The 7779-nt window shown below is 36.7% G+C and overlaps 1 pseudogene across 1 annotated transcript; it reads right to left on the reverse strand.

Annotated features, from left to right (window-relative positions):
* Window positions 1-712: 712 nt before the first annotated feature.
* Window positions 713-7481, reverse strand: LOC113632245 (SH3 domain-binding glutamic acid-rich-like protein 2 pseudogene; annotated as a pseudogene). Its single transcript, XR_003437745.1, has 2 exons — window positions 7441-7481; window positions 713-1211 (listed from the first exon to the last, which is right to left on the reverse strand). The product of XR_003437745.1 is annotated as an SH3 domain-binding glutamic acid-rich-like protein 2 pseudogene (transcript).
* Between the last annotated feature and the right edge of the window lie 298 nt (window positions 7482-7779).

Raw genomic sequence — 7779 nt, forward strand, 5'->3', positions numbered from 1 at the left:
TGCTAAAGCTGAAATGCTTTCAGGTACGAGTCAGATTATGTCTCTATAAATTAATTGTCAGTGCACCTCTTTAAATATATCTTTTAAGCAATCTTACACATTAGGTGAAACTTTTCCTTTGTAAGTGATAAAGAAGCATGTATTTTTTAAAAGAGCAATTCTTTTCATCCCTGTCACTCGGTTCTGATCACACACTGCTGCAACAGTGATTTCTGGAAACATCTGTAGAGGCTTGGAGGATTTATGGGGGTAAGAATTTCCATTACCAAAAGGAGGCTAGAACATCTAACTTTTTCTTCAGTTATGACAAGCACTGGAATAGTGATGTTCATGAATCTGCAGCAAAGATCTTTAGCCCTTTGTCAACCAACATTGCTTTTTTTCTTTCTGATCAAAATATTCTAATAGCCTGGCAGACTAATTTCAAAGATACCACCTTGGCAGCCTGAAGAGAAGCAGGTCTCAGCAATCCTGGCATCAACTACAACCCAGGGCAGATCCAGTACTTTCTCTCTGATGGTGCCACCTGCTTATCACTCAGTTATTCAGGAAGCACACCTGTAACAGGTGACAGTACCTCCGGGTGAGTGAGGCAACTGCAGGCAATTCTGAAAACAAGAAAAAAAACCCACCATGGTCCTGACTTGGTTTAAAGCACTCATGCAATCCCATCAGACCCATGTCTGATGTTCCCCAAACACCTTTTCCATGGCAAGCAAAGTTACTGATAATGCATGTGGCTTCTGTCACACTGATGCATTAGGTAAGCAGGTGTGTGCTGAGTACCAGGGGTGCTGCAAAATGCATCTCCGTCCTCTTCCACTTGTCTTCACTAAGGTTCTTCCTTTGATGCCAACTGTGATTTCAGGCCTAAGAATGAAAAGACTGTGTTGCTTTCCTTGGATTCAAATAAACTGTCATAATCTGCACAGTATCGGTCCCCATTAAATATCTGAGGTGGCAGAGGGTTGCCCTGAACAGGCTCCTTCTCCGGGGGGATGTTTTTGTACATCCACTGCCTCTGCTCTTCTGACATCGTGACGTCCACCTCCTCAGACTTTATCTTGTTGGCTTCCAGAAATCTAACCACATCCTGCTGCTTCTTCTTTATCGCCACGAAGCCCGAGGAGGAGGCGGTGAACACGCGGACGACCGTCCTCTCGCCAGGCACAGCGCTCCGGTCTCCCGGTCTGCAGATCAATTTTCTCAGTCTTAAACAAAGTTTAGAGTGAAAAAGGGAACATAAAATAATGGAAACAAAGGATACCAAGAGGCGTAAAGTCTCATCTTTTCACCACCCATTGTTACTAATCTTAAAATTTATCAAAATTCACTTTGTAAGTAGTAGTAGAGTATATCATAACCTATATTGCTTAATATTTCCCCCAGTCAAATACAGTTTTCTTAAATGGCAAAAACATACTAGGTTAATTTTTAATAACTTAGCATAATATATACTTGTTGAGAACATAGTATATACAAGGGGTTGTAGATAAACAGTGTTGACTCAAACTGCTCTCAATGTGATTATCATCTTATAAGAGGTCCCAAATAACTATAGGCAAAGCAAAAATGAAAGGAGTCACATAAGAGAGATAAGGAGTTTTAATGAGGGAAAAGTCACTTTAGGTTGGAGGGATCAGGACCCTACATAGTACAGGGGACAGTATTGGCTGAGTAGATGGCGAACCCCTGGTAGAGGAAACAGAATGAGCAAACCTAGAAAAAAGTCAGGAATCAAGAATTATTTGTTCATTCAACAAGGTGAGACATGGAAGTGGCTTGGATTAAAATGGCAGAGGTGAGGCTCTGACTCAGGAAAGACTGATTGTGGAGGCTGAAGAATTAGCTGATTATTAAGATGTGAGGTGTGAGAGATGAGGAAAAGTTAAGTTTGATTGCAATTACAATTTAGTGCAGATGAAACCCAAAGAACAAATGTTATGGTAGAAAGAAAAGACCAGAAGCATGATTTGTATCAGCTCTGGAGGTCCCTGAATACCTTGACTATCCTCTTTTAGCTTCACCTAAAAAAGATATTCACAATTCAGTTTACTGGGAAGGACTCTGTAGAGATGACCTTAATGACAACCAGAACCCTGGACACAAACAATGTCAGGAATAAATTATTCTCTGCATCCTCTCTTTGTTTGTCTCATTATGGGCTTTATTCTCTAGGACAGCTTATCCATATGGCAGGAAGTTTCAAGCTCACAGCCTTGCAATACTGAGATCAAAGGGGAAAGAAGAACATTTCCTCAGCTCTTATTTGAAAAATTCAGGGAAGGACACTGAGTGGTCACATGACTATACCTAAACCATTTACTATAAACTGTTGTGAATCATATATTCGTCCCACTGAGCAATGAGCAGCCCACATTCCTCTACAGAAGCACCCACCTAGTATGAGTGGGCATTTTCCAGAAGAATGGAACAGGGGGAGAGGCAGGCAAAATATTAACTCTTAAAGTTAAGTGAGACTTAAGCCTGAAATACTTTATATATATGCAAATAATATATGATATATAAGTGCATTATATATATGTTATACAGTACATTATATACATGGTATATATAATTTATACATAATGTATATAAGCCTGTTATTGTTTTTACTCCTTCCATCTAAAGATAATCCCTCTAGCAGATCACAGTTTTGCTCATTCTCTTGAGGAAATTGCTCTATCAATTCTCTCCATCATCAGTTTTCTCCTGTCTATGGGATCTTTCTCATCACCATTATTCTTCCATCTTAAAAATAAGTTTCCCTTGACCCCGTATTCCTCATCAGCCATTCCCCTTTTCCTCTGTTCGCCTTTAAGACAAAATTTCTTGAAACAATTATCTTTACTCTGACTTCAGGTTCTCTGGTTTTATTCTCTCTTAAGCCCATTCCACTCAGGTTTCTGTCCTTCACCAATGTAACACTTAACAATTTCACCAATGACCTTCATACTGACAAATTCATTGACCAATTCTTAGACCTTATCTTATTTGACCCCTCAGTAATATTTACTGCATCATTCCCTCTTTCTTGCTACTTTTGCCTTGTTTTTCATGGCTTATTGAATCTTCTTCTTAGAGTTTTTTGTCAGTTTCCTTTGATAGCTCTTGCTTATTGTCAATTACTTACTTTTAGGGAGCCCAGTGGCTCCAACCTTGGTCCTCTTTTTCTTCTCTGCTTAAACTTACTCCCTTGATGATCTCATCAAGTCTCATGGCTTTAAACTTCACTGCTGGCACTAAAACTTATATCTTTAGCTATTATCTCTTCTCTGAATTCTAGACCCATGTGTCACACTGCCTACTCAACACCTCTAATGTAGATGTCCAAAATATCTTAAATTAACATGTACTTACTTACACTACTTAATCTTCCATCCCAAACCTACTTACCCACTGTTATGGGCTCAGTTGTGTCCCAGACCCTCTGACTCCCAACCCCAATTCAGATGTGGAAGTCTTAACCTGAATGTGATTGTTCACATTCTGAATGTGATACTTCTGAATGTGATTGTATTTGAAGATAGGGCTTTTAAAAATGTTATTAAGGTAAAATGAGGTCCTATGGGTTGGCCCTAATCCAATCTGACTGTTGTCCTTATAAGAAGAGGAGATTAGGATACACAGAGAGACACCAGACATGTGTGCAAAGAAGAAGGACCATGTGAACACACAAAGAGAATAGAGCAAGCCTGAGATGCCTCAGAAGAAACCAAACCTGCTGACACCTGGATCTCAGACTTCCATCCACCAGAACTGTGAGAATATACATTTCTATTGTTCAAATTCACAGTCTTTCCTAAGTCAGTTCATAATAACTCTATTCTTTTTTTTTTTTATAACTACTATATTGGACAGCACAGGTCTAAAGTATGACCATGGGAATAAGTGGTAGGATAGAGAGACCAGGGTGTTGGAAGGATCACCTATGTGAATACTAGAATCTCCAAGAATGTTTTTCAGTCACCAAAAAGAACATGTTAGACCTATACGTAATGAGTCGGAAAGATCTCCAAGACATATATTGAAGGGAATATTAATTTCTAGTATAATATGTATGGATAATACTATTTATTAAAAAATATGTAAGTTACAAAAGAATACTACAAGGAAAAAGAAGTGCTAACTTGATAATGATAACTCTATTCTTTTTGCCCAGGCCCAACACTTTGGAGTTTTCCTAGACTCTTTTTTTTCCCTCTCATATTTTATGTTCTGTCCATCCGGAAATCCTGTTGTCTCTAAATTCAGAGCAGAATCTGACTACTTCTCACTAGCTCTTGTACTACTATCTTGGTTCAGATCACCATCATCTCTTGCCTTGATTATTGCAGTGGCCTTTTAACTGGTTATCTCACTTATATCCTTGTCCCCTTGCAGTCTATTCTTCACACCTCAGGGGACTGATATTTTAAAAAGGAAATTTAAAAAAAAATGTCAGCTTGGAATTGGGGCAAGAGGAATTGGATGAAGGTAGTCAAAAGGTGCAAACTTCCAATTAAAAGATAAATAAGTACTAGGGATATAATGTACAACATGGTAAAAATAACTAACACGGCTGTGTGGTATATGTGAAAGTTGTTAAGAGAGCAAATCCTAAGGGGTCTCATCACAAGGAAAAATATTTTTTTATTTCTTTAATGTTGTACCTATATGAGATTATGGATGTTCACTAAATCTATTGTAGTAATCATTCCATGATGTATGTAAGTCAAATCGTTATATACCTTAAACTTATACAGTGTTGTATGTCAATTATATCTCAATAAGACTAGAAGAAAAAATAGTCATTTCTCTGCTCATAGTTTTGTATTAACTCCCCATTTTCACTCAGAGCAAAAGTCAAAACCTTTACACTTGCCATCAAGGCCCTAGAATATCTCTAACCACCACCCTTTACAATTCTGACCTCATTTTCTGCTACTTTCTCTTCTATTCACTCTGCTCCAACAATGTTGGCATCTTTGCTAATCCATGAACACTCTAGGCATGCTCCAGCCTTAGGGCTTTGCACTAGCTGTTGTACCTGCTAAAATGCTCTTCTTTCAAAATATCTTATCCTCCCTCATTTTCTTTAAGTCTTTGCTCAAATGCCACCTCAGTGAGACCTCCCACCCTACATTATGCCGAATAAAACTTCCTTCTACCACCTGTACTACCAACACAACTTATGTTGCTATTCGTTTTCCTCTTACATACTATATAGTTTTTTACTTATAGTATTTTAAAATTTATTTTTGTATTCCTCTTCTAGAACACAAACTCCACCAAAGCCACAATTTTTCATCTGTTTTGTTCGCCAGCTGCCTTGAATGACATCTGCCACATAGTAGGTGATTGACAAATCTTTGTAGGGTAAATAAATGAACTGAATATACAATATAAACAGATGTTAATAAAATAACACCCGGCTTGAGAAATAAAACATTATTAACACTTTGAAGCCCTCCATGCACTCATTACACTCACTTTCTTCTCCACTTCCAGAGTTTGAACACAAGCAGAGTTTTGTATTTATCATTTCTTTGAACATCTTCATAGTATACCACTTATGTAGACATGCCTAGATAAGATGCATCCTTTACTTTACACGTATTTTAAATTGAAAACATGTATCTTACTTACTCTTTTGCTCAACATTGTTTGTGAGTTTCATCTGTGTTGATATTGGGGTAGAGTATTCATTTCTAATGCTGTATTTTTCTATTAAATGAGTTCATCACAATTTTTTAAAAGTCTTAGATATTTGACTTATTTTTATGTTTGTACATGTCTCCTGGCACATGTATGCAATACAAGCATTTCTTGAGACTATATTGTAAGAAGTGGGATTGGCTGGCCCAAGATTTCCCTGTGAGCCACAAGATAGATTTTTTAAAATTCTACCCTTTCTTTAAGGGAATACTATTAAGAGATCTGGCTTTTTCTGGGATCGTAGTTTAGTTTTCCTGCCTTATATGGGCTAAAGGGCATAGCAGTTTATTTCCTGATATTGACAAATAACTCAACTCCTGCTTCCCATCCTGTTTCCTGATCAGATTTCAGTTTTCTCTTCATTTTGGTTTAACTTATTTTCTTTTAAGCCTAGAAATGCATTATCAATGTTGGTTATTGACTCTTATCCAGAATTTCTACATGTCTTAAATAGAGTTTTTTCAGAGTACCTTGTCTGCCATATTGCAAGAAGCAGCAGTAAGCTTAAACTTTCATACTTAATTTAAAAACTGTCACATATTGGTTGTTTGGGTGCTCTTATTTAGGATAGGGTAAATGTTATATAATAACAACTGTGTTTGGGAACATTAATATAGCAATAGCAGCTGGCATAAAGGAGCTATTGATAATGAAACGTGACTTTTTTATATATCTAGTACTATATTAAAAATTATCAGATCATCAGGGACAAAGATGGATGTTTTAATAAATGCTGTTGTGACAAATGGACAGCCATTTGTATAAAGATAAAATTGGATTTATGCCTCACACCATACACAAAAATAAACTCTGAAAGCATAGAAGGTCTAAGTATAAAAATAAAACCATACGTGTAGAAAAAGTAGGTGAATTTCTTTAGAACCTGATGAGAAAGAAAAAGCTTTCTAACTATAACTCAAAATCCAGTTCAATATTGCTAAATTTAAATATCTAAAAAAAAATTTGGGGCATGACAAAAATCATCAGAGGCAAAATACAAATGGCAAACTGGGAGAAAACATTTACAATGTATGTCACACATCGAAGGCTAATATTCCTAATATATAAAGAACTTTTTACAAATTGAGAAAATAGGAAATTAACAAAAAATGATATAAAAATAGCCTGTAAACATATGGAAATATTTCCAACTTTACTCACAATAAAAGAAATTCAAATTAAAACCACTAAGATGCCAGTTTTACCTATTGCTTTGGCAAAAATTTGAATGTTGAGCACATATTATTGTGTTGAGGTTGTGGAGAAACAGACACTCTAGTATATTACTGGTGGAAATTCCTACAGAATGGAATTTGGTAATATCTAATATCTAATAGAACTACATTTGCACTTACTTTTGTCCATCAAACCCTAGGTATTCACCTAGGTATTAATACATCTCCATTAATATGAAAAAAATGTGCAAGGTATTCATTGCATCATTGTAGCAACATTGCCTTATATTTAATTGCAAAATTTCAGAAACAGTTCTGTGTATGAAAAACTAACTTCCCCTGTGTTTCCTTTTTACTCTCACAATACTACTACCGTCCTCACAACACTTCTGACACCACATGTGGGTTTTTCTTCCCCAACACCAAGAAATTCCGGGACACCAGCTGGATGTCCTACAATTTAACTCAATTCTGACACTGTCTAGTCAGCTCCCATAGGTTAAATGCTCAGTCCCACAAGACTCTCCCCTACCAGCTTCAGATGCCAATCACTTGTTCAGATTGTTACCTGAGCTTCTGACTGATTAGCTGTAAATCGGGAGTCCCCATGATCCCCTTGGGAGGTTCCATTACTTTGCCAAGGGCCAAACCTGGGTTGGTATAAGTAGCAAAATGAATAAAGTCAGTACTAGATTATTACACACTGAATTTTTAAAAAATCTAATAAAGGTAGGAAGGAGGGAGAAAGATGACTGGAAAAGATTTTATGACAGAAAGTCAACTAATACTTGTTGAAGGAACAATAATTTTGAGAAGTCACTATTTAAAACCATAGAATAATGGTTTTTCAAGATCCATACTCTTCGCAAATATTCTATATGCTTACCTCACTCACAAGAATCCATAA

This window comes from Aethalodelphis obliquidens, unplaced genomic scaffold, assembly GCF_003676395.1.
Source record: "Aethalodelphis obliquidens isolate GAN/ISIS:26980383/991018 unplaced genomic scaffold, ASM367639v1 scaffold36, whole genome shotgun sequence".
In the NCBI taxonomy this organism is placed as follows: domain Eukaryota; kingdom Metazoa; phylum Chordata; class Mammalia; order Artiodactyla; family Delphinidae; genus Aethalodelphis; species Aethalodelphis obliquidens.